Here is a 23591-nt window from a genome sequence, read left to right on the forward strand (position 1 = left end):
AGAGGAAATTAGGTAGCTGTCTACCTTGCTTGTTCATCTTGGACAACCCTTCTGCTGTGGGACTGCTGAAGGCTGAAGAACAACACGTGCCAATGGTCACAACAATGCGCCAGTGGCAATATCTCACCAACCGGGAGAGACACCCTGCGAGACCCATTTATAAACTGATTTGTCCACTGGAGAGCCAAGGAGTGATCAGCAAGAGCTGGTCACCCTTTAGTATCTCCATATGGCCAGTGCAAAAGTCTTTTGGAAAGTGGACACTAACAGCAGACTGTCGTGGCCCAAATGAAGTCATGGTGCCACTGAGTGCTGCCATACCGGACACGCTGAAACTTCAGTAGGAACTGGAGGCAAAGGCAGACAAGTGGTATGGCCCAGCTTATATCACTAATGTATTTTTCTCAATCCCTATGGTGGCAGAGTGCAGGCCACAGTTTACTTTCAGCTGGGGAGGGTGTCCAGTACACCTAAAATTGGCTATCCCAGAGACGGCCACACAGCCCTACCATCTGCCATGGACTAATCCAGACTGCACTGGAATAGGGGAAAGGTCTGGAACACCTGCAATACATTGATGACATCATTATGTGGGGTAACACAGAAGAGGAAGTTTTGAGAAGGAGACGACAATAATCCAAATCCTTCAGAAAGGCAGTTTTACCATAAAGCAAAGTGAGGTCAAAGAACCTGCACAGGAGATCCAGTTTCTAGGAATAAATTGGCAAGATGGATGTGTGAGATCCCAATGGATATGATCAACAATAATAACAACTTTGTTTCAATTATTAAACTGTTCTTATCTTAAGCCACAGGCTTCACCTTTTTTTCCAGTTTTACTCCCCATCTCACAGGAGGTCTGGGAGGGGGGGTGAGCCAGCAGCTGCATGGTACTTCTCAGTTGCCGGCTGGGGTTAAATCACAACATAGACCATGATCAGTAAAACTAGTGTGACATATAACTATGAGCTGATTTGGGCTGTACAAGTAGCTTTTGGAAAATGAGAATATATTACTTCAGTAAGATAAAAATATTAGTCCTAAGGACTGTGAAGTTTCTCATTTCTCTGGCATTGCAACAGAGTTCTTTAAAGCCTTCCCCCACTGAAATTAACTGTTCTATTTTTGTACTAGATAACCATATTTTAGTATTCAGCTAGTACAGAATACATTTTACTCTGAAGTTATCAGCAATTATTAGAAATAGTAGGAAATAATATTTCTTATGCTGTTACCTCAATTATGGTTGTTTATGCTAATTCTTACATTTAGTTTTAAATATCTAGATAGGTTTTATTTTAACTGTGTAACACTTGGAGAAATATGGAATCTTACAATAGGGGTTTGTTTATGTTTGTTTGTTTTTAGAAAATGGCTTTTTATAATCTCAATGTGGCAGTTATCTTTAATGAATCCATAATGATTGAATGTTTATGAAGTGTTCCTAATATGTGTTGGGTAAAGAACAACAGTTAACCAATTATAGGAGTAATTTGTCTTTAAACTGTTTTATTTTGTAGTAGTTTATCTTCAAACCTGTCAATAATTAAGTGGGTATAATGTAACATTGTTTTGAAAATGGTTCTTGTATTAGTTTAAAAAAAAGGTTGTGAAAATGTTTTGCTGTATGTATCCACCCCGAATGACTAGTTCATTTGTAGATGCCTACGCTGTAGAGCTCTGACAGTAAGAGATCTGAGTAAGAGATATTTTCAGGGGGCAATTAATCCACCCTAAAATAGTCAGCTATCTAAGCCATATGTACTAAATCCTGTTATAATTGGCAAAGATAGCATAGCAAGCCCTTAGAAATAAAAGCTAACACATAAGGGGGGTGAAGAGAAAGTATATTCCTCATGGTGGAGAAAAATTCTTTGAAAACTCAGCTTACCTCAAATTAGGGAGAAGAATCAGTGGAGCATTCACCCCTGTATTCTGTGTTTCATTTTACCTGTGCACATGTCAGTGGTATGTGAATGTGTGGTATGCTAAGGCTGCTTTGTATTTCATCTTTACACCATCTAACTCTAGCAGTTCTTTGCTGCTGTGTATAAAGTAAGGGATAAGATCAACAGATGGAGAGGAGCTTTTATTCATCTCTATGTCACCCTCTGGGGCTGCACGTAAGATTTTTATTGGACTCCCTGGTGTTGTAAGGATGTTGAGAAACTGGAAAGGTGTTACAGAGGGCTGCTGCAATGAGCAGGAGCTAGAGTTGTGAGTGATGTTAGATGAACTGGGCTTTTCCAGTTGTGCAGAAATGCCTTGAAATGCATTTACAGATATGATAAGGTATTTTAAATAGTGCTGGAGAACATAACAAGTGGCAGTGGTCTCTGAGGAGGTTTAGGTTAGACATTAGAAAAAGATCTTCAGTACGTGGGTTGTGCAGCACTGGGACAGGTCACCCAAACAGGTGGTGAAGTCCACATTCTTGAAGATTTTTCAAGACTTGTCTTGATAAAACTCCAAATGACCTGACAGTACAATGTTGGTGATAGTCTTGGTTTGAGTGAGAGGCTGGTTGGACCTTGGAGTTACATGGTTCCATGTCACCTTTTCTACAATTTCGTGCTTTTCCTTTTTATAAGATAATGTTGCTGTGATGTTCTGGCTGACCCTCAGCGTGCAGTATGATCCTACTCCTTGCTTGCAATCCTAATGATTGCACTTTAAAAAGCATTAATGCAAAAAGATGAGAAGAAACTGGCATTATGTATCTCCTGAAAGGTTTGGTATTTGGTATTAATATTGTTCATTTCTGAAACAATCTGCAACTGACATTTTTTTTCTATTGGTGGTAGGAAAGGTCTCAGTCTATAAACTACATGGCAAATTTGCAATCACAAAATTGTGATTTTAATTACAATGTAGTAGGAGAGAATGGTAGCTGCTGGACCCCCATTATTTATGACTTTCTGCATGTGCATAGAAGCAGACAGGTAATCAATGTACGGTCTTAAGCATGGGTGTTATAAATTTACTTTAGTTCCTAGTATCCAAGGGACTGTTGCATAGTAAAACACCAGTATTTAAAATTTGCACATCAAACTTTGTGGATCCAACAAGTCCTCTAACTGTAGCCTGAATAAAATATCAGTTAAAACCCCAAGCTAACAGTATTCTCTTTACTAATTAAATAGTCTAACTCAGGGTCATAACCATTTAAATTCCTAGGGAAGGTGTTCTGGAAAGAAGGTGAAGTGCAGTATTTGACTTCAAAGTGCATCCTTAAAACATTTCTAAATTTGTCTCCTTTTAAACCTTGGCTGACAAAATTAGTTCTGAAAAAAATAGTTTGGTTAAGTTTATTTGGAAAGCAGATGCTTGCTGAGTCAGAGTTCATGGGTTTAGAATATTGTACACTGATTATATCAGACAGCAGCTGTGGCTCTGATTCATGTGCCAGGTTTACATAAAAAAGGATATTTCTTCTGGGACCAATCAAAAATACTAATATTTGATCAAGGAATTACTAGCTGAATCTTTATTAATTGCATAGTGAGATGTTCTGTGACCTTTATTTAAGATGATTCTTCAGAGGCTAAAAATTAGCTAATCTGTTTTATTTAGAGTAGACTAACCTCAGAAATATCATTAGGAACTAAGCATCTGTTCATCAATCAAAAAACTTTTTATCAAAAAAGCTCCTAATTGATGCTTCTTAAGAAGTCAAAAGAGACTTCCAGATGAAGTAAGTCCACCAAAATAGCAAATTTCGCAGAACATTATCATACATCAAATGAAAATGATGGATATATCTGAATTTGATGCAAAGGTAAAGATAAAATTTCGTTATGTCGGATGGAAATAATTAAATTGCTTTTTTCAAGTTACTGTGGGTATACAGAATATGTTTTCATAACCTCTGCAATCTTGAGAATAACAGGTTCAATAAAGATGGACTTTCACTGTAGGATTTTATTTACTTTATTCTCTACGTTTCTTCCTGCTGAAGAAATTTCATATAAGTTACTTCAATCTCCACTAGGCATGTCTGGCTAAAAGATGATAATAATTATTTTCAAAAAATGCCAGACTCTAGTACAGGGTGGGCAATGGCAATAGAAATGTAGAAATGTTGCTGTATGTCTCCTCCTCTGCTGTGCAAAGCTCATTGACTTCAGTGAAGGCTTTAGTGCAAGGTAGAGGTGAGGCTAAGTAAGCATTCCTTCAGTCTCAAGGTCCATCTTCATTAACCTACAATTTCGCAAGTTTATTGTCTTTTGGGGTCAATTTACCAACTCCATTGCCTACCCAGGTATGAATTTGAAATTTTTCCACAGCACTAGGATATTTTTTACAGCTATTTCATAGCAAAATAAATATTTCTTGGTTTATTTTCATGGGCTCTTTCATTGTTCACGAATTCTTCATTGGTTTGTGAATTTAATTCCTTCCAGAAAAAAAAAAATATAAATAGAACATATGATTCTCTGTCATAAAATGTTAACAAATCATTGTCATTTTTGTAGGAGACAATTTCAAAGCTGAAGAGAATGGAAGATTTTTACCTGTTAACAGTAAGCTTGTGAATTACCTGGACTAGCAATCTGGTCATGTTGGGCTTTGTAGAGAGTGAACAGAAAGGGAGTTCAGAAACAGATCAGGGTGGTTCAGAAATCATGTGATCAGCTTTTAACATGGGCCTTCAATTTAAATTACATTTGCAATCAAAACTGGATGGAAATAAAAATCCCTTGAGTTTGCACACTGATTTTATTATATTTTCAAGCATTTTTCCAAAATGATGTACTATTGAACAAGCCAGTTGATGGGAATAGTTTTGTCCATTTTTCTAAACAAAATGTTTCTGGTGTGGCAAGCTGGAGGGGTATTTCCCTATTGTGTTTCACTTGGTAGTCTCCACACAGAAAAATGGATATGAAGTGCAGTATTTTCTTTTGCCAGGAATGTATCTGTATCTGTTTCCAGGAAACATACAGTAAGTATTGTGATGAAAAACTTAAAAAGCTCTCAATGTAAAGAGAGAATTCACTTTACTAATCCCTCCCTTTTCACAACCATATATTGCAGTCCTTAAGTACGTGTTTCCAGTGAGACTCACTTTCCACCTGGGGTACATGTTGGAAGGTGAATGAGGGTGCATATGGAGTTCAGAAGTTTCAAGGTCCAGAATATGCTTACTTATTTTGACATTAGTAATACACACTCTACTTGTTTTTGATACATGTAATTTCTCTCCATTTTGTAGCAGCAAGATAAGAAGGACAAGTACTTTTGATTGGTAGAGAGAACACTGTTTGAAAGTGTCTTGGCTACTCTAGCATTTCCTTGTGGTTGGAAACACCATCTATGAGGAAAATGCAATGCTCCTGCTGAGCAGGGAATGTGCACTGAACTACACCTCAATCAATTAGAATATCTGTTTTTCTAAGCACTTCGCTTTATATCTTGTGGTCTTATTTTGGAAAAACAAAGAAATAAACAAACAAAGCAAAAAAACCCACCCCACCCAAAGCCCTCCCCCCCCACCATTTGTAGCTGTGTTTGGAATTTGCTTAGGTAAGCAGAGTAAGCAGAAGTCATCATAAGCATGTGTAGAAATATCTCCAGTGATGCAAGGCTTCTGGAGAAGGGTAGCTGTGGCTACATACTTAAGTGTGCTCGGAGGGACGCAGCCTGAGCTTCGTCCTTTCTGCCTCAGTAGTTGTTTTAGTTGCAAATTTAACAAGGTCTCTATGAGGCTGGGGATTTTGCTTGGCTTGGTCTTGTTTTGCTTGGATTTTTAAATTGTAATTCAAAACCTGCAATTTCGTTCTATAAAAATTTGACTGTAAAGTAAACCGTATATAAAACAACAATATTTAGGACAAAATGGCAAAAGGTTTATTTCCTTTTCATTGAATCTCTGCTATTTAAATACAGTATATAGGTTTGCTAGTAAGTCTGTGAAGAATCTGATAATCAAGGGTCTTTGGGGCCTGTAAATCAAATTTCTTCAGCGACTATTTATTGAGATTGTATTTGTGTTTGAGCTCTAGAGAATTTACAACAGATGCATGGTTTACTAAACTGTTAAACCTAAATTATGGTGAGTCTACATGTTTTTCTCCTTTTATAGTCTTTGAAGCTACTAAAGGGATTCTATAAAAAGGAAACATGCATTTTAAATACATTTAAATGAATAATTTGAATGTTCCTCTGTATAAAAATACACACATAAACGCTTAACATCATGGCCATAAAGATGACTATATCAACCTTCTTGTTAGCAGGAAGCAAGGAAATGAGAATGTGTTTGTTGTTCTTTCTGGTTTTGAGTTTTCTGTCAAAGAAATCGGTACCAGACTTTTGAAAGACACTGTGATTTTTAAAACTAAAAATATTTTTTTAAGTTTCTCACACATCTTGTTTTGGTTGATCCTCGCCTCTCTTCTCGTCAGTAGACTGTGAGCAGGAGTACACTTGCATTTCCCTTCAGCCTCATGATTGTCTGCCAAGGTTTGCAAACACAGATTTTGCCACACTGCAGATTTCTTTTTTGATGCATGTAATGCTATGAAACTTGAATTGATGCACAACTTGACAGTTGTTATGCTTTAAAGTAATTGGCATGGGTTTGTTTTCTGCTAGCAGTGGGAGAAGAAATTAATGAGAGATCCTTTTTCATTTGCAGTTTTAGTGCAAAACTGCTCTGGACTTTTTTTTTTCAGTTTTGGGAATTATTCCTTATCCTACCTAATAATTGGTAACTGCAAAAAATGTCTTCTGCCTTTCACAAGGGATGAAATTTTTTGTTCTGATAATATATGGTAGAGCAGTTTTATTTTGCATTGTGTATGTTGTATAGTTTGTACCTCAAGATTTCAGTAATTCAGTAAGGGAGGACATGAGGAAATATCCATGTGGAGAGAAGGTGCTATGAGGTTTCCTTGTGAAGTGAAGACATGCAAGACTGCAGATCTTCTTTCTTGTGTAATTTCAATCAGGGAGCTTAATCATATTTCTATATCAAATTAAATGATGATGCATTTGTAATTCGGTGCATTTAAAATTTTCTTCTGTTGAAGGTATTTTGCTAGCATCCCTGTCAGTAGGGGAATCTTACTTTTGCAGTTTAGAAGTAAAATGGTTTGGATATTTTACGTAGTGGAAAAATAAGATACAAAAAGTAACTCAGTGCTAACTCACACTTGCATGTCTGTGATTACAGCATCACTTTATTTTCAACAGCTTTGCATAGCAGTGTTTAATTCTCTAGGATCATTCAATCTGCTCCGTGTTTCTCTTCTTGAGAAACTATGAGTCTGATTTCTGTTCTGATAAGAGGGTTCATGCAGAAGGCAAGGCTTCTAACTTGCAGAGGCTTTGGAGGCTTAGTAACACCTCCTTCTTGAGAGATTTCATTAAACTTCTAAACTTAGAGTTTGCAAAGTGCCCTTCACTTTTCAAATGTAATGAGTTTTAAGGTGAGTTAGGACTATGCAAGTGTGAATTCCTGCATGTGATAGCTTGAGTAATGCTGGGTAGAGCTTTGGCAGAAAATCAATAGGATGTTCACACTGATAAAGTCCTCCTTGCTTAAAACCATTTACAACACAATGCCAGAGTAAGGATTAAAGAAGTGCTGTGGTGAGACCCAGTGGCTGTGTCCACACCCTTCTACCCATGACAGCAGGAGCACACTATTTCTGTGTTCATCTGCCTCCTACTTATACCAAGTCAGTGCAAGGATGCCTTTGAGTCTTCCCAGCAGTAAATGAAGCTGCTTGAGTGCATGTTAGTGATATACTGAGCTCCAGGGTATGCTTGGGCTCATGGCATCACATGCATTTCCAATGATGCTTTTCAAAAGAGCAGAATTCAGCTTCACTGATGTCTCTTTCTTTTCCTGCACTGTCAGAAGTGAGAATGTTTCTACAAATGATTAGCCATCTCTATTTATTACATACATGACTGAACTCCAGCCATACATGCTATAATATATGATAGAGGAAATGGTTTGGGATGTCTTAAATGTAATGACCTAACAGTTTCTTTGTAGAATTCTTCATTCCCTGATATTTTCCAGTATCCCAATGAAAAGTTAGTAAATGAAGTTCTAAAGACTCTCTAAATTTATTTACCTCCTGTTCTCATTGAAGATATTCAAAGTCTGACAGGTACCTGTCTTTAAAATCTGTGGTATAAATATCACAGGAGATTATATTTTCAACTAAAAGAAAACTGACAAAAATGACAAGTTGGGCAGAGAACAAATAAAATAATTTCTTCTCTTTAAGGAGCAATTCAATTCAAAATAGAAAACTATACTACCTTAATATTTTAATATCTGTCTCTATTCTTTGCTATTAGGTCTACAGAAACTTAGGAAGGCTAAGGGCGATTTTGGAAATTATTTGATTTGTCCAGTTTGTTTTGAAATTTTTGATTTGTCCAGTTTGTTTTGAAATTTTTGATTTGTCCAGTTTGTTGCGTGGAATTTCTTTCCCAGGGCTGGCAGTTGTAGCTTTAGGAGTCTCTCTGGTGTCCATCCTTCTGGAGGATGCTTGATCCAAAGCATCTAGGATTCCAGAGAGCTTGCTAGGTGAGATGATACTCAGCTGTATGAATGATCCTCAGTGAAACAGGGCTCTTCAGGATTTCCTAAGTGTCTATTTCACATGACAGAGATTATTCCTGTGGTGTTGCTGGGACTTAAAGATCACAGTTCATGTTCTATGTCTCAATTTTTTAAGGCAAACCTTATAGAGAACGTTGAAATTGTATGGTCGAGAAATTGTTACGCTTGGGAGATGACAAAGGTTGGATGTCACGATTACTGTATCTTCCATTTATTTGTATGATAGCTTCGCACTGGGCATCAGGTAGCCTGTTGGCAGTCTCTGAGAGTACTCTTTGCAGCAGTTCAAGTGTTGTCTTTGCAAATAAATTCCATTGGAGACCCTCTGTTTCCTGTAGTTCACTCATTTTTACACTCTTTGGACTCCTTATTTTCTCAGTATTAGTAGTTGTAGATCGGATCCTGATGGTAAATGGCTGACTCGCTGCATGCTAAAGCTCAGAGGTGTAGGTATAGATGCTAAATGTGTCCAGGATATGTACAGTAAGGATATCTTCTTTAAGTGATCATGCATTCTATTTACCATTTAGTAGGGTACTTTCCATTTCTGTTTCCACTGCCCTAAAGTGCAAATTTGCAAAGTTATTCTGTGCCTGTGAACAGGGAACAGTGCTCTTATTTCTTGTCCATTCACAGTGTTTCATGGCTTGTAGTTTAGTCTCATATCAGAGAAGTGCATTGGCAGAACAGTTCTTAAAATACAGTGACAAACTCAAAAGTCACCAAGCTTGTACTTTCCTTTTCCAGTTTGTGTTAGGGGTGCTTATGTTATGGAAGCAGTTTGATAATCACAAGTGATGTGAGCATGGTATGCCATACCCAACACCCCTGTGGCTCTTTCTTCGAGGACTCTGGCATGATGAAAAGCTAATCTACAAGAAAAATTTTGAGTATTAAAAACAAATGAGTAGTTGCTGTACTCCCTCTGTTTCTCACTTATGACCCTTGTCTAGCCTCCTAAACAAAAGAATGTAGCAATCTGTCACATAAAGTATACTTGACATCTCCAAAATGAGCTTTTCCCCCCCTCTTTTTTTTTCTTACTTGGATTTAAGATGTTGCATAATTAAAATCTCTCTGACATCCTGCTTACAGTCATATCCTGTCACAGGATTTGTATCCGTCTGGCTCACAGCTGATGGAACTTTATACAAACCCACTCTCATAGCAGACACTGCTTGAAAACCCATGACCATGGCTATACTTTTTCACCCCTACCAAGTGTAATCATAAAATATCCTGAGTTGGAAGGGACCCACGAGGATCATTGAGTTCAACTTCTGGCCCTGCACAGGAGAACCCCAAGAATCACACCGTTTACCTTAGGGTGTTGTCCAAACACTTCTTGAACTCTGGCAGGCTTGGTTTCATGACTACTTCTCTGGGGAGCCTGTTCCAGTGCCCAACCACCCTCAGGGTGAAAAACCTTTCCCTAATATCCAACCTAAACCTCCCCTGGAATGACTTCAGGTTATTCCCTCGGGTCTTGTCACTGGTCACCAGAGGGAAGAGATCCATGCCTACCCTTTTGAGGAAGCTGTTGACTGCTGTGAGGTCTCCCCTCAGGCTCCTCCAGGCTGAACAGATCAAGTGACCTCAGCTGTTCCTCATATGGCATCTCCTCTAGACCCTTTAGCATCTTTGTGGCCCTCCTTTGTAGCTTTATATCTTTCTTATATTGTGGGGCTGTAAACTGCACGTAGGCTGCACATAAGTGAGGCTGCACTAGCGCAGAGCAGAGCAATCTCTTTCCATGGGGCTGCTCTCCAGCCTCTCGTTCCACGGTCTGTACGTACATCCAGGGTTTCCTTGTTGCAGGTGCAGAGTCCAGCACTTGATGTTGTTAAAAGTGTTAAACAGGAAAATCATATGGGTGGATACCTGGCTCCAAACCTGGTGTCACCAGCAGAATTTTGTGGGTGTTGATCACAGGTCAGTTTACACAACACCAGGCCTGCTGGCAGCAGATGGGGTACACCTATCTCAAAGGGGAAGAGGATCTCTGCACAGGAGTTAGCACAGCTCGCTGAGAGAGCTTTAAACTAGATTTGGAGGGGGAAGGGAATAAACCATGTTCACTAGGGTTAAGCCTAGGGGCAGCATGCTGATATTACAGGGACGGTAGCAGAGGTGAGTGGTGTCTTTAAAGGTAATGAAACTGCAGCAAAACTAGTGGGAAAAGCTAGTTTCTCTCTAGAATGCTGCCTGACAAAAATAGTAGCAAGACACTTGCAATTGGCTTTTTTTATGCAGTCTTTATATGCAGCTTTTGATACAGATTTCTGCGAAGCAAGACCTGAGTGCCTCGGTACTCCCATGCACGGTGCTGCCTCCCAAAATAGGTCCACCCTTCTCTGTTTCTGCTCCTTCCATGGTTGTGCAGAAAGAGGAAACTTAACAGTGGGCAGATTCAGGAATTCACAGATAACAGGAGAATGTTGGGGAACCTTGGTGGAGGGCATGGCCTGACAGGGCCATGAGGTCACAGAGCCCTGCTTTGACGTGCTGTTCCACACCAGCTCTGGGCAGCACTGTGGCAGCAGCAGGGGTGGCAGCATGCTGCAAGCACGCATGGTCATGGTCCTCACCTGCTGCCTCTTCCTCCTCTTTCTAGTGGCCCTGCAAGTCCAGGGTCTGCAGACTGTTCCAATACAAGGGCAGGGAGCAGGTAGGCAGGCGGGTGCCAGCACCCAGCCCTAGGTGGGCAGCGGTGGGGCCAGGGCTAAGGCTGGGTGAGCCAGCAGGGCACCATGGTGCAGACATACCAGGAGGAGGTGTGGTGGGACTGCAGCTGCTTTGGAGCAGGGGTGGTTCCTAAGAAGCAGGGAGGTGGGGAGTGACAGTGTGGGGCCAGAAACTTGGCACTGAGTTATCCACCAGTCAGTGATGGTTATCCAGCCTCCTGGCTGGGTTCCAGGCCTGATTCACAGCAAGTCGTGTGGGTACATCATGACTTTTTGCTTCCTTTGAGAGCTGCAAGGTCAAAGTCCCAAGGTGAGCCAGGCACCCCTGCAGCTATGTGTGCCCTGTCATTACACATTCTGGTGTTCAGGTATGATGATGGAGGGCAGAGCACGTGATAGTAACTTCTCATGGGTGTTTGATTGTAGATGTGGCCAGAGGGAGGGCTTTTCCAGCTCCTCAGACGAATTCCGTGCTGATTCCCAGCTGGTATCCCAAGGGTGAGTATCTGTGAATCTCTATTGACTTGCAGAATAAGCACTCCTTTTCAGTGTGTTGTTCATAAGAAATGTAACTGCATACTTTCTGTTAATGTCCTTGTATAAAGCTAAAACAGGGAATGATTTCCAGAAGACGCGTGAAGGTCCAAAGGGGGACCTGAAAGACTTGGAGGATGCTGCATCCGGTTAGTATAACTCACTCTCTTAACCAGCCGTAGGACTTGGGAAGCTGAGTTTTTAGCTTCTTGTAGTGACATGCTGTAACCTACACAGCAGGAAGGGGTCAGTCAGAGCCTCACTGCAGGACACTCAGTGTCACACCTTGCACGGGCTACTGAGCCACAGTCATGGTCCAGCACAGTGTCTGCTGCCAGCTGAGCTTCCAGCTTGTACAATTACTGATGAGAGCTGCTTTGTGCAGATGTGGGTATCCGGATGTTGGGAACAGGTGTGAGCTGAATTTGTGTTCATCTCATGCATATCCCAGCTTCAAGTCAGGAATGACATCCCAAGAAATCTTGGCTGCCCTTTCCTAATATTGGGAGTCAGGTGCGCATGCTGATTCTGCAGGCATTTCTGCTTGTGATGGATTTTCAGCTGTCAGACTGATAGCTGTGGTGAGATGAGTGTGACTGTTAGTGGTGCTCCTGGAGCGCATGAGGGATGTGTGGAAGAGCCAACTGCTCCTGAGCCAGGAGAGGGACAGCACCCTGCCAATCACTGGGGAGGGAGAGGGCCCCTGGGCTGATGGAAAGGATGTGCAGGCAGTTTTGGTTTGCAAGGACTGTCAGGCTTTGCCTGGGCTGCAGGCAGTGTTGTGAAAGAAACCAGGAGCAGCTCTCTGAGGATGACAGCTGTCTTGAGTGTGTGGAGGTTATTGCCAGCAGTGTGCCAGAGAGATGCTTGTAGTCATCTCTTGATGCGGTTAGAGATTGCTCACCTCCCAGTACACCCAGATCACAGGAATTTTGGAACTTCGCTCTTTTGGGAATAAGACCACCTGTGAGATTATTTGTAGAGCAGAGCACAGTAATGTATGCGGTTTTTTCTTCTCCTGCAGGGCAAGGTGCTGGGGAAAAGGCCAAGACTAATGGTCATCGGGAGCTGGACTTGTACTATATCCTAGGGATTGTAGTAGTCTTGTGTGTGCTGCTCTTTTGGATAATTACATGTTGCATAGGCATATCATGGCTGAGGGTGAGAGACACGTGAGATGGCTTTTCCCCACAGTTATTTATTCCTGGCTTGTCAAGGCAACTGCTGGCAGTACTCTTCTGAGATTTCCACAATACAGTCCTTTGACTGTCCTCTTAATACGAATGAGTAGTCTTTTCTGAAACGCATTCGTACAAAAGGCCCCAGAGAGATGAAGGAGCACCGGGACAAGCCGACACTAACTCTGTGTAGAATAGCAAAGATCAAACTACAGATAAAGGTGAAGCAGAGTCAGGAGAAGGACCAGAAAGAGGCAAGAAAGCCCAAACAAATTTGCAGCTCTCAACAACAGCTGCTGCCTCAGTGATGTTTGTGACAGAGCTCACCCAACTGTACGAGAACGTGAGTGCAGACCCCTCACCTCTGCCCACTTGCCCCAGCTGCTCTCTGGCTAACAGTGCCTCTTCATGGGACAACTGGGTTTCTGTGGACTCACCTCAGCCGACAGCATCCTGATGTCCCTGTTACCAGTATCAACAGGGATATACTGTACCTCAGAAGACTATGAATTTTTCAAGGAATTTTTTTTTTTTGTTGGTTTGCCGAGAACTTCTTGCCTGTTTTGGCTGTTTCACTTGGGGTAGAATGCACAGAGCTGGTACTAGGGCTAGATCTGTGAGAGAAGCTGTCAGAGACCTACGCTCCAGTGCGGGACACCTTTATCGGGCATCAACAAGGCTTTCCTCCACCAGACTGGGGACATGCTGGTGAGACATGAGGTGCAAAGGTCCATAAGCTTACTTGGGATGCTGCCCTGAAACAGAATTTTCTGGGCAGAGAGAGAAGGAGGTGCTGGGAAGGATGGCTATCCAGCACTGAGCTCATCAGGGGGGGCTGATGTGGTGACGAAGGCTGCGGATGTGGCAGTGTCCCCCACCTCAGAGCTCAGAGATAGTAAATGAGTGGAAAGCTGTAGTAGGGCTGGGTGAGAGAGGGAGTGGAAGCAATGTGATATTAGTTAAAAGGGTGATATTAAAAATGGAACAGAGTTAAAAGAAATAATAATTAACAATAATAATAAATGTAAAAAGAAAGAAGTTAAGCTTTGCAGATTGACACCAAAGGGGAAGAACACCTTTGGAATACATCTAAAGTCACATTGACTGAGTACAGGTTCAGATCAGATATGGAGTCTGACTTCCAGGGGTCTTCTCAGAGCATGTTGGATGACACAAAAGAGAGATCCCAAATCCAGTCTTATGACACCTCTGCCCTGCAACTGCAACTGAAGGGTACAGCAGCCAGGCAGAAAAGGCTTTATACATTGTCTTAGTCTGCCTTTCAGGGCATTAGGAACACCTCCTCCCAGCACTCCTCCCTTGTGCAGAGTACTCTGTGTCACCCAGTCAGCCCAGCTGCTGACCTGAATGCCTGTGCATTCCCATTCTGTGCACCTGCAGGAACTTTCCCCAGTGCCTGCTCTTGCCCACTCAGCAGCCAAACCCAAAATTCTCAGTACAGGGAGAGTGTTGTAGAATATGCCAAGAACAGTTTTCTTCAGACAGCTGTTCTCTCTGGTGGGTGGTTATTGCCAGCAGCATGCCAGAGAGATGCTCATAGATGTCTCTGGACGTGGTTGGAGATTGCTCACCTCTCTCCACACCCAGTTCCTGGGAATTATGGAACTTTGTCCTTTTGGGAATGAGGCCATCTGAACCACACTCAGCAGGTGATGGGAACTATAACTGTTCACTGGATGTACCTCCCTCTGTGCAAAACAGTTAAAAAACAAATTTGTAAAATCATTGAATCATAGAGTCTCCTGAGTTGGAAGGGACCCACGAGGATCATCAAGTCCAAATTATGGCCCTGCACAAAACATCCCCAAGAATCACACCATGTGCCTGAGAGTGTTGTCCAAATGGTTCTTGGACTCTGCCAGGCTTGGTGACCACTTCTCTGGGCAGCCTGTGCCAGTGCCCAACCATCTTTTCCTAATACCAACCTAAACCTCCCCGACACAACTTCAGGCCATTCCCTTGGGACTTGTCACTGGTCACCACAGAGAAGAAATCAGTGCCTGCCCCTGAATTTTCCCTCATGAGGAAGCTTCACACTTCCCCAGTCTGCACAGGGTTTGTTTTTTCTTGAAATCCAGTTAATTTAAACCAACTTGCTTTTGCCCTCTTGTTTCACAGGTAGAAATGTATTGGCTTTTTACACATTTTAAATGCATCGGAAGTGCACTAACAAATGAGCGGAGATCCAGCGATTATTTCAAGGCTGTTTCTAGGCTTGTTGCCTTTAGCTGTTTTACCAGCTCGACCTATTCAGAAAGGATACTTCCTTCCCAGTGGTGTCGATACAGCCCAGGAAGAGTTGCATCTTTTCCTGCAGGGTGTCCTGGAGTAGGGACACAGGCAGAGGTCTGCTGTATGGCATACCTGCAGTGAGTCCAGGGAAGCTGCCATTTGCTGTGCATATTCACAGTACGTACAGCGAGGCTGACACAGCTGGGAGCTGCTGTCCTTGTGCGCATCGACACTGTTGAGTCAGGGGGTCCCAGTCATCCAGACCACCCTGTGCGCGTGCACTAGGCCTGAAATGTCCCAGGTATTTTAGAAATCCGGACACGATTCTGTTTTCCACCACCCAGGCACAAGTCTCCAGGAGTAAGAAAAGGATGGGTCTGTGAGAAGAGCGACCGTTTTTGTGATGTATCAATAGTGTTCTTATCACCAGGCTAATAATTTGAAAGCGGTTCTACTGAAAAATCATTCAGATGCAGTGAGCAGCTGAGCAATGGTGTAATTTAATGCTGGGCTGAACTTCGTGGCAAACAGCAAAGGATAAATTTCTCAGTGAGGCCCCACACTGTGTAAGTTTGGATGTGTTCAGAAGTTTGTCTTGCATTGGGCTTTTTTTTTTTTCAGCTATCATGCATTTATAAAGATCTATTTATGGAAATACAAGAGTTTCATGAATAAATGAGATGGCATATTCCTTTCTTCATTTCATGAATTACAGTATCAACATTTTAGAGTCTGTTCATGAATTAATAATTACTTTAATCAATAAAAATAATTACAGTGCTAAAAACATTTTAACAATGAATGCTTTCATGCCGTTTCCACTCCTTTTTAATTAAAGCATGACAAGTTATATTTACCATTTTCATCATCATTGCTCTAAATGGTGAAATTTGTCATCTTTGACTTGGGCTCTAATTATAATTCTTTTAGATGGTTCAAATTACTTCTCATTATTCAATTATGCTTGCTCCAATTTTAAACTGACACAATTTTCCTCTCAAAACTCTTTCATGCTGTAAGAATATCTTTGACTTCATAATACCCATTTTAAATATTCTATGCTAGCCAAAATAAATACAAATTAAATATATGAAATGTAAAAACAAATATAAACTGCTGAATATAAATAAATACAGCAGAAGACCAATTATTTTCAGTTTAAATGCATCTATCTTACTTCAGTATAGCATGAAATATTAATATAAATTTGTTGCAAATATAGAAATTGCTATAAGACCATAATAAGCTTGCAAAAGCAGCATGCAAACTTAATTTTTATGCCTGTGACATAGTCTCCAATTAAATGATCTCTTATTATTTTTTCATATGGAATCCCTTCCTTGTTTTTTCAGTAGATAGCATGGCATTCCATTAAATATAATAACCTGCTATGATAGTCTTCTTCAGCCTATTCTCTATATCTTATTCTAATATTTTTTTAATCTTGGTTATGTGAGAATAAATTTCTTTTCCTCATTACAGTTAGATCTGTTTGCCTCACAAATGTGTGTGGGTTTTGTCGGTGCCTCAGAACACTGTTTTGCCTGGTGTGTAGCTCAGGGAATGAACCAGTGAAGAACTATGGGGAAAATTGTTATGCTTGAGTTGATCATCTTCGGGCATGTAGGACCTAGGTTTTTAAAGTCTTGTGCTTTGTAAAATATCATGTAATGCTAAGATATTTTAACACAAGCTTCAGGTGCTTCAGGAATGAACCTAGACTGGGGGCTTCCTCACATGGATTCATATCATCTGAATTTAAACATGTAATTGTGATAGGTGGGTCACTGTGATGTGTCTTTGTACTCCCCAAACCCACAATGGTTCCTTTTTACTTCTCGCTGTTATTATTTCTGTCATGTGCCCTTGTTACAAAACTTCAGCAACAGCTTTGTTTCCTGTGTATCAGATTTGCTTGTAAACTGCCCTAGGTAGTAAGTAAGAGGTGTATTTGGGCAAGTACCAGTGTGATCCAGTCACTGCGCCTCTCAGATGCTTTTTTCTGTCCTAGGGATGCTTTCAGTTGACCTTTATGGTTTTCAAACACTGCATAACATCTGCCTAAAAAGCCAAATACCTCCTCCTGTGCCCGTCACAAACTGTCACTTACAGCCCAACTGCTGCTTCAGGATTTTGTCAGGCATCAGTCTGCAAAGAAATCCTACCATTTGAATCCAGCCTTCCTGAACTACTGTGGTGGGACAATTAAAGACCAAATTATAGTGTGTGTGCATGGAGGGTAGTTAAGTTAAATTTGCAGATGAAACCTGATTCCTGCTGCTGTATCTCTGGAGTGCTTGACTTAAAATCATCATAAGGTTCTTTCAACACAATTTTGTGCATGCAGTTTCCAGTAGTTTTAGAAGATACATTAAGGAAAAAAGCAGCAAATAAGCCAGTACACACGTAGATCATCATAAGGACTAAAAAATTTGAGATCCACTGTGCAGAGCTTTGCTATTAAAACTAGATTAGCAGTCAGCAGCTGCTTCTTCTGAATGACTTGTCCTTTTCCAATAGCTTCATACAAACTGGCTTACTGTGCTGGAAATCTTGAGGTTTATTCCAGCTCTGGAACAAAGTGTGCCTCTGAGTGTACACATTCCTGTGTCCTTTTTACTAAGCTCTTCTGACCTGTCCTGCTCTGTCTTTTCTTTCTGCCCAGTTTTCAGACTGTTTCCTTGCCTCTTTCAGCCTCTTCTCCATGGAGGTTCTTCAGGCTTTGTCTAGACACTCCTGTTCGCTCCTGGGTGCCGCGCAGGTTGCAGAGTGGATTACACTGTACTATTTAGTACCAAAATAGTAGTTAAAAAAAGGAACAAAAGTACAAAACTTGATAATGGTTATACTCTGTTTTTTATCTAGAGGGCAATGCCCCATTGCAAAATATGTATATAAACATTGCTTTACTTGTCAGTGTAATTGAGATTAGTTCGTGTGTAAGACTCAGGTTGGCTTTTTGCACATAGCAGATTTAATTTGTGGTGTATTAATTACACTTGGAATGTTAACATCTTAGTGCATTTTGATGACAAAAATTATTTTTAGAAATTGTTGACTTTATGGGGGTCTCAGAGGAAGCATATTTTTTAAGCTATTAACACAGTCAGCTTTTTGCAAGGAATATGGACAAGCTTTGGACTTGGTTGTCATGTATGTGGGCAGCTAAGAGGCAATCACTGATTTTTATATTTGCTTATTTTTGGTCATAGAGAATATGTTTTTATGAAATCTAAAATAGCAGTCACCTATACTCAGTTGCTATTTCAGTATGAACAGTAATTGCTTTAATGAAGCAGTTTATCCCACTGAGAGAGGAGCTCAGATACCTATTTTCCTGGCACACGTGTTTGGGAAGATACTAAATTGAAATATTACACCGCAATCCAATGTCAAAGTGCTTTTCCTGTATTATTTCTTGAACCCAGAAAATGAATATGTATCAAAAAATTACCTGGAGCAAATATTTGCATTTGGTGGATTTATCATTTGCTAGTGGCATCTACTTCAAATTATTTCAAGATATCTGAGATCTGAGAATACTTTACCATGACATGATACAGCTTTCCTTTAAAAAGGGCATAAAAAATACTTGTTCTGTAAGAACAATGTTTAAGAGGTTGTATGAATGGTTGCATAATGTGCACATGGTGAAAACTCTGCATTTCATGTTAGATACAAGAATGACTGTGCACTGGGAAGGAATATTTAAGAAATCATGAGAACTATAACGGGCCCTCTGCTTCATTCTCCGTTTGTATTTGCTGGATTAACCCACTGTAATATTTTAATAGATAATGCATTGCTGTTTCATCTACTCATTAAATTTTTCATACCACGAACCTACCTTATGAAAAAGTATTCCTTTCTGTGCAGGGAGAGGGCAGTTGTTGGGGAAGGAAAACCCAAAATATAATATGACAAATGGCACGAACTGTGCTTTTACTGTTAACTTTTGCTGTAATTCCAGTTTTTCCTGTACTTGCTTCTGTCTTCAACAGTGCTCCTAATGTTACTGTGGAGTTACAAAGGAGGAATAAAGAGTAGGGTCCTAACAGTGTCCTTCCCCTGTTTTCCTGGGTGATCCCCTGTGCTGTGAGTAGGAGAGCAAATGGTGAAGGTGTGCTGTGTTCTGGTTACTCTTGGCTGCTTACGTGGACCTCCTGGGTTGTTGCTGCCAAAGTCTTGATCTGAACAGAAACATGGAGTTGTGGAATCATTTGGATTGGACCTTCAAAGATTATCTAATTCAACCCCCCCCCCGCAATGTTCAGGGACATCTTCCAGTAGACTGGGTTGCTCAAGGCCCTGTCCAACCTGACTTTGAACACTTTGAATAGCTCCTAGGCTGCTCTGACCCTTCTCTTTGCTGAGATTAACAGAGTTGACAGGCTGAGTAGCATGTTTTGCATTTGTGCAAAATATTTTTTCTTTTCTTTCTATTTCACCTCTTTTGTACCAAACAGGGGCAATGGAGAAAGAGCTAGTGTGTGGTTGCCAGTGTGCTCTGAGACTGGACCTTAATTTTGTGCTTTGCTGCAACAGCAGACAATATATTGAGTCTCATAGTTCTGTAAATACCCATTACAGCTCTGCCTATCTGAATAAGCAGTGTTATTTTGTTTTCTGAGGGGTTTCCAGGGAGTGTTATTTTAAGGAATAAGCATTTCTAGGTCATGGGAAAAGGGAAAGTAAGCCCTTTCTGTGAAGGGTAAGTCCTGGCTAAGGTTGCATTTTTTTAAAAAAGAGGAAGCAAAGTTGAGTGTCCTGGTGTTATTTTTAAGATGTGAGGATGGCTGAAGAATAATTTTCTATAATATTATTTGAAGATGATAAAATGCATAGGAGGACCTACCTAAATCGGCCTAATAAACCATTTTGATCTTTCTAGCGTGATTATGGTAACAGTGCAGAAAGCACAAAGCAAGCTACAGCCCAGGCCTTGTAATCTGATGTTTGCAGCAGAAATATGTTGCAGAAAGACATTTAAATACATTAGAAGAGTAAGACATCTGATTCAGATGACCCACCAACCCTGGAGTAAATGCAGATGATCGGTCCAGAGCTTATGCTTTCATAAAAATTCCTGTTATCTCAGTCTCATTTCTGAGTGGAAGCAGCCCATGAGGATTTCATGACTAGGCTGAATGCATGGTTCAGATTACTGTTTTCTCCATGTGCACCACATTTGTTTATGCTGAATTTCACTTGCCATTTTATTGACTAATCACTGGATTTCATGAGGTTTTTCTGTAGTTCTCTCACTGCATAAATTGCAGGCTCCACAGTGCTTCTGCCTAGAGCTAGGCTATTGCTATCTGTGCAATTCAGTTTGAGCTGTCTTACTGTCCTACTTTAGCATGTACGTCTGAAATAGGAGCTGATCCTTCGATACCTCCTTCTGAGTTTAGTTTTGCAGCAACTCAAGCTCCTCCGCCTTTCCCTCTCATTGTTTTGGAGAAGGGGATATTTAAAAATTCAGGGGCTGAAATGCTTCTTCCCAAATTTCCTGCTCTGTATGAGAGCTTTTCCTTTTCATAATGGGCAGTTTCAGCATTCATTTTGTTTAGGAAAATTACTTGCCTGAAAATGTATTTTGTCCAATTTAAACTAATTGGCATGCTCATGCCTTGCTCTTCACTTTGTCAGCCTTCTATCATCTCTGTCCAGGTTATTCTGCTGGTCTTCTGTTAGGAAGAGCAAAAAGTCAAGGATGAGTCTTTCTTGGACTCTGAGAACTTCAGCAGAAATATTTTATAGCTTATGGCTATAGGGATATCATCCACCAGCATATGCAAATCAGAGAAGGTAGGTCTCCTGCTTGCGTCTTCAGTTCTGCTGTCATGAAACTGCAGAGCTTAGAGTGGGAACCCATGGAGCTTCTGGGCAATAGATCATCAGTATCCAAAGGGTTTGTATGCAGGATGAGATTTTTCAATACAAACATCCTTCAAAACTGCAGAAATTTCTGGGCACCCACCCCATCACATCAGAAATTCACAGTCAAAGTGATCTTATACCTGACCACTTGTACACTGCTGCTCCTACAGTCAGAGTTCAAGCAGTATGACTCAAATAAATCATAATGAGTAGTGTGGAGGTAACGATGGGAATGTGATCTCACTTCCCTAACTGCAAAACAGTTCCGCAGAGCTTCATTGTTCAGTAGAAGGCTTTGACAGATTACTATGATTTGTTTCTCAGGTACCAGCTCCAGTTGCAAGGATTACACACCTCTGTGCTATTTCTGTAGGTCATTACTTGAAGTCAAGTACATTTTTTTTAATCCACTCAAACCCCTATGAGCTTAATGGCTACATAAACATTAAAATTTGACTCAAAAATGTGAAAAAAATGTTGATGCAATTTAAAGATATTTGCAAGGCTGTGCATATTAGGCGGGTTTTTTTCTCTCAGTAGTTATGGCTTGTTTTGTCAGAAAAAGAAACTCAGAAATACGTAATACTGAATTGCAGTAGAGGAGATGACTGATGAAAGAGATGTTATGAACTTCAAAAAAGAGCAGGGTGTCTTGGTTGCCATCTGGTGCAACTACTGCAGACAATAACATTTAAAAAAACTTCTAACTGAAAGTTAAGTGAATTGGCTTTGATCTACCTGGCTATAAAAATTATATATCAATTTAGAATAATTATTAAGTACTGGCACACCGTAGCTTTCCCAATTGCAGTGAGTTTATGGACTTCATTAACAATGGTCATAAGAACATAAGAAGCACTTTGGTTAATAATTAGAGAAAAGTCAGTTAAAAGTGAGAATTTCTAATTTTCATGATTTGGCACATGTTTTCTGAAAGATTTAGAGCTAACACAGCAACTATATTTTGTTGTTAGACTGTAAAATCAAGCTTAAACTTCCACAGGTCTCATATAGGTGGATGCACAATCCCTGGAAGTGTTGAAGGCCAGACTGGATGGAGCTCTGAGCAACTTGGTCAAATGAAAGGTGTTCCTGCCCATGGCAGGAGAGTTGGAACCTGATGGTCTTTAAGGTCCCTCCTAACCCTAACCACTTTGTGGTTTCGTGATGATTCTATGCTGCATGGTGGTGGCTGATTTGGGGAGTCTCCCCTCTCTTTTCTCCATGTGCCCAGCTGGACCAGAGTTACATGAATAAATTCAGAGCCTCTAGGCTTTAGATTATGAGGTCAGAAATATGTTGAGCACATTGGAAAACTTAAGTCACATCAATAATTGAAAGTGCCTTAAAATTTTTAAATCTTATGAATTAGTAAATAAAATGTAATATAGTCTTTAGATGTGAAATAAATGAAAATTAAATACAAATGTAGTTTGCTTTAAAAATTATAATTCTTTACGGTGTGTTTCAATATTATCCTATTAAATCTTAGCTCTGAATTGCTGAGACTGACATTTTTTCCATGCCTGAATTATGGTAGATTGCCTGTTTCCAAGATTCTAATGAAAAGGAAAAATTAGGAAAATGCATAATATGCATCATAAAATGTTATTTAAAATTTACTTTTTAGTGCACTACCTCATCTTTACTTTAATGCAGGAAGGATCTTTTTATGGTAGGTGGAAGTACTGTCAGTTCAGACTCTGAGTGCATTGTACTTTTAGTACTGTGATTTTCAGACTTTCCTTTATGTGCCAGAGGGAAAACACTGGCAGAGGTCTTTTGGTTGTCTTTTGGAACTTGAGGAAAATATATGTTTTAAATTGCCCTGGAAGTCAGAACCAAATAACAAAGAAAATGTTTGGTGTTGGTTTTTGGTGTGGTTTTTTTTTGCCAGCTAATGACTTACTGGGCTCCAGCTGTGTCAGAGTGGGAAGCAGGAGGGCACAGTGGGTCTATTTCAGAGTCCATGTGTGCCTTTCCTCCTTGGCCCCAGAGGATTTTGAGAGTGTGCAACTCTGGGCTGATATATGAGATAAAAGTGTTCCTCCCAATGGTTTTGATGTCATTCTCACACTGACTCTGGACCATCTTTCCACCTTTTGTCCCATTTCTAAGGCACCTAGTTTTGATGATAAAGTTGTTTTAGCAGTCATCTGTTATCTTTTCAGGAGGGAGGCATTCCTGGGGTATTCATCATGTTCCTAAAGGCAGATGGTTTTACCAGGTGTGGGTTCACTGTGCCTGAGAATAGTTGACTGTAGGGACTGCTCTCAGAGTGTTGTGGATGAAAAGGCACAAGGTTCACCTTCCTCTTCTGTGCAGTTCTCTGACACTATCTGAACAGAATTAGCCCTCTCCAGTATGGCCAGATGAGTGCCCATTGCCTGCCACGGTATGCAAGTGCTTACTCCATTTCTTGCTATAAAGCCCTGTTCCTGTTTATTGCAGCACCAACCATTTCAAGTGCTTTGA

General features: G+C 40.6%; 1 protein-coding gene and 1 long non-coding RNA gene across 2 annotated transcripts in view; one reads left to right on the top strand and one right to left on the bottom strand.

The window, feature by feature from the left end:
- HS6ST3 (heparan sulfate 6-O-sulfotransferase 3) overlaps window positions 1–23591 on the top strand; it is a 293361-nt gene that overhangs the window by 141898 nt on the left and 127872 nt on the right. The gene's annotated exons all lie outside the window — the stretch shown is intronic.
- On the bottom strand, window positions 9132–11059 carry LOC135409895 (uncharacterized). The gene is made up of 3 exons (XR_010428412.1): window positions 10884–11059; window positions 10112–10280; window positions 9132–9459 (listed from the first exon to the last, which is right to left on the bottom strand). It is a non-coding gene; the product is annotated as an uncharacterized LOC135409895 (long non-coding RNA).

The sequence above is a fragment of the Pseudopipra pipra genome, chromosome 2 (assembly GCF_036250125.1).
Source record: "Pseudopipra pipra isolate bDixPip1 chromosome 2, bDixPip1.hap1, whole genome shotgun sequence".
NCBI lineage: Eukaryota > Metazoa > Chordata > Aves > Passeriformes > Pipridae > Pseudopipra > Pseudopipra pipra.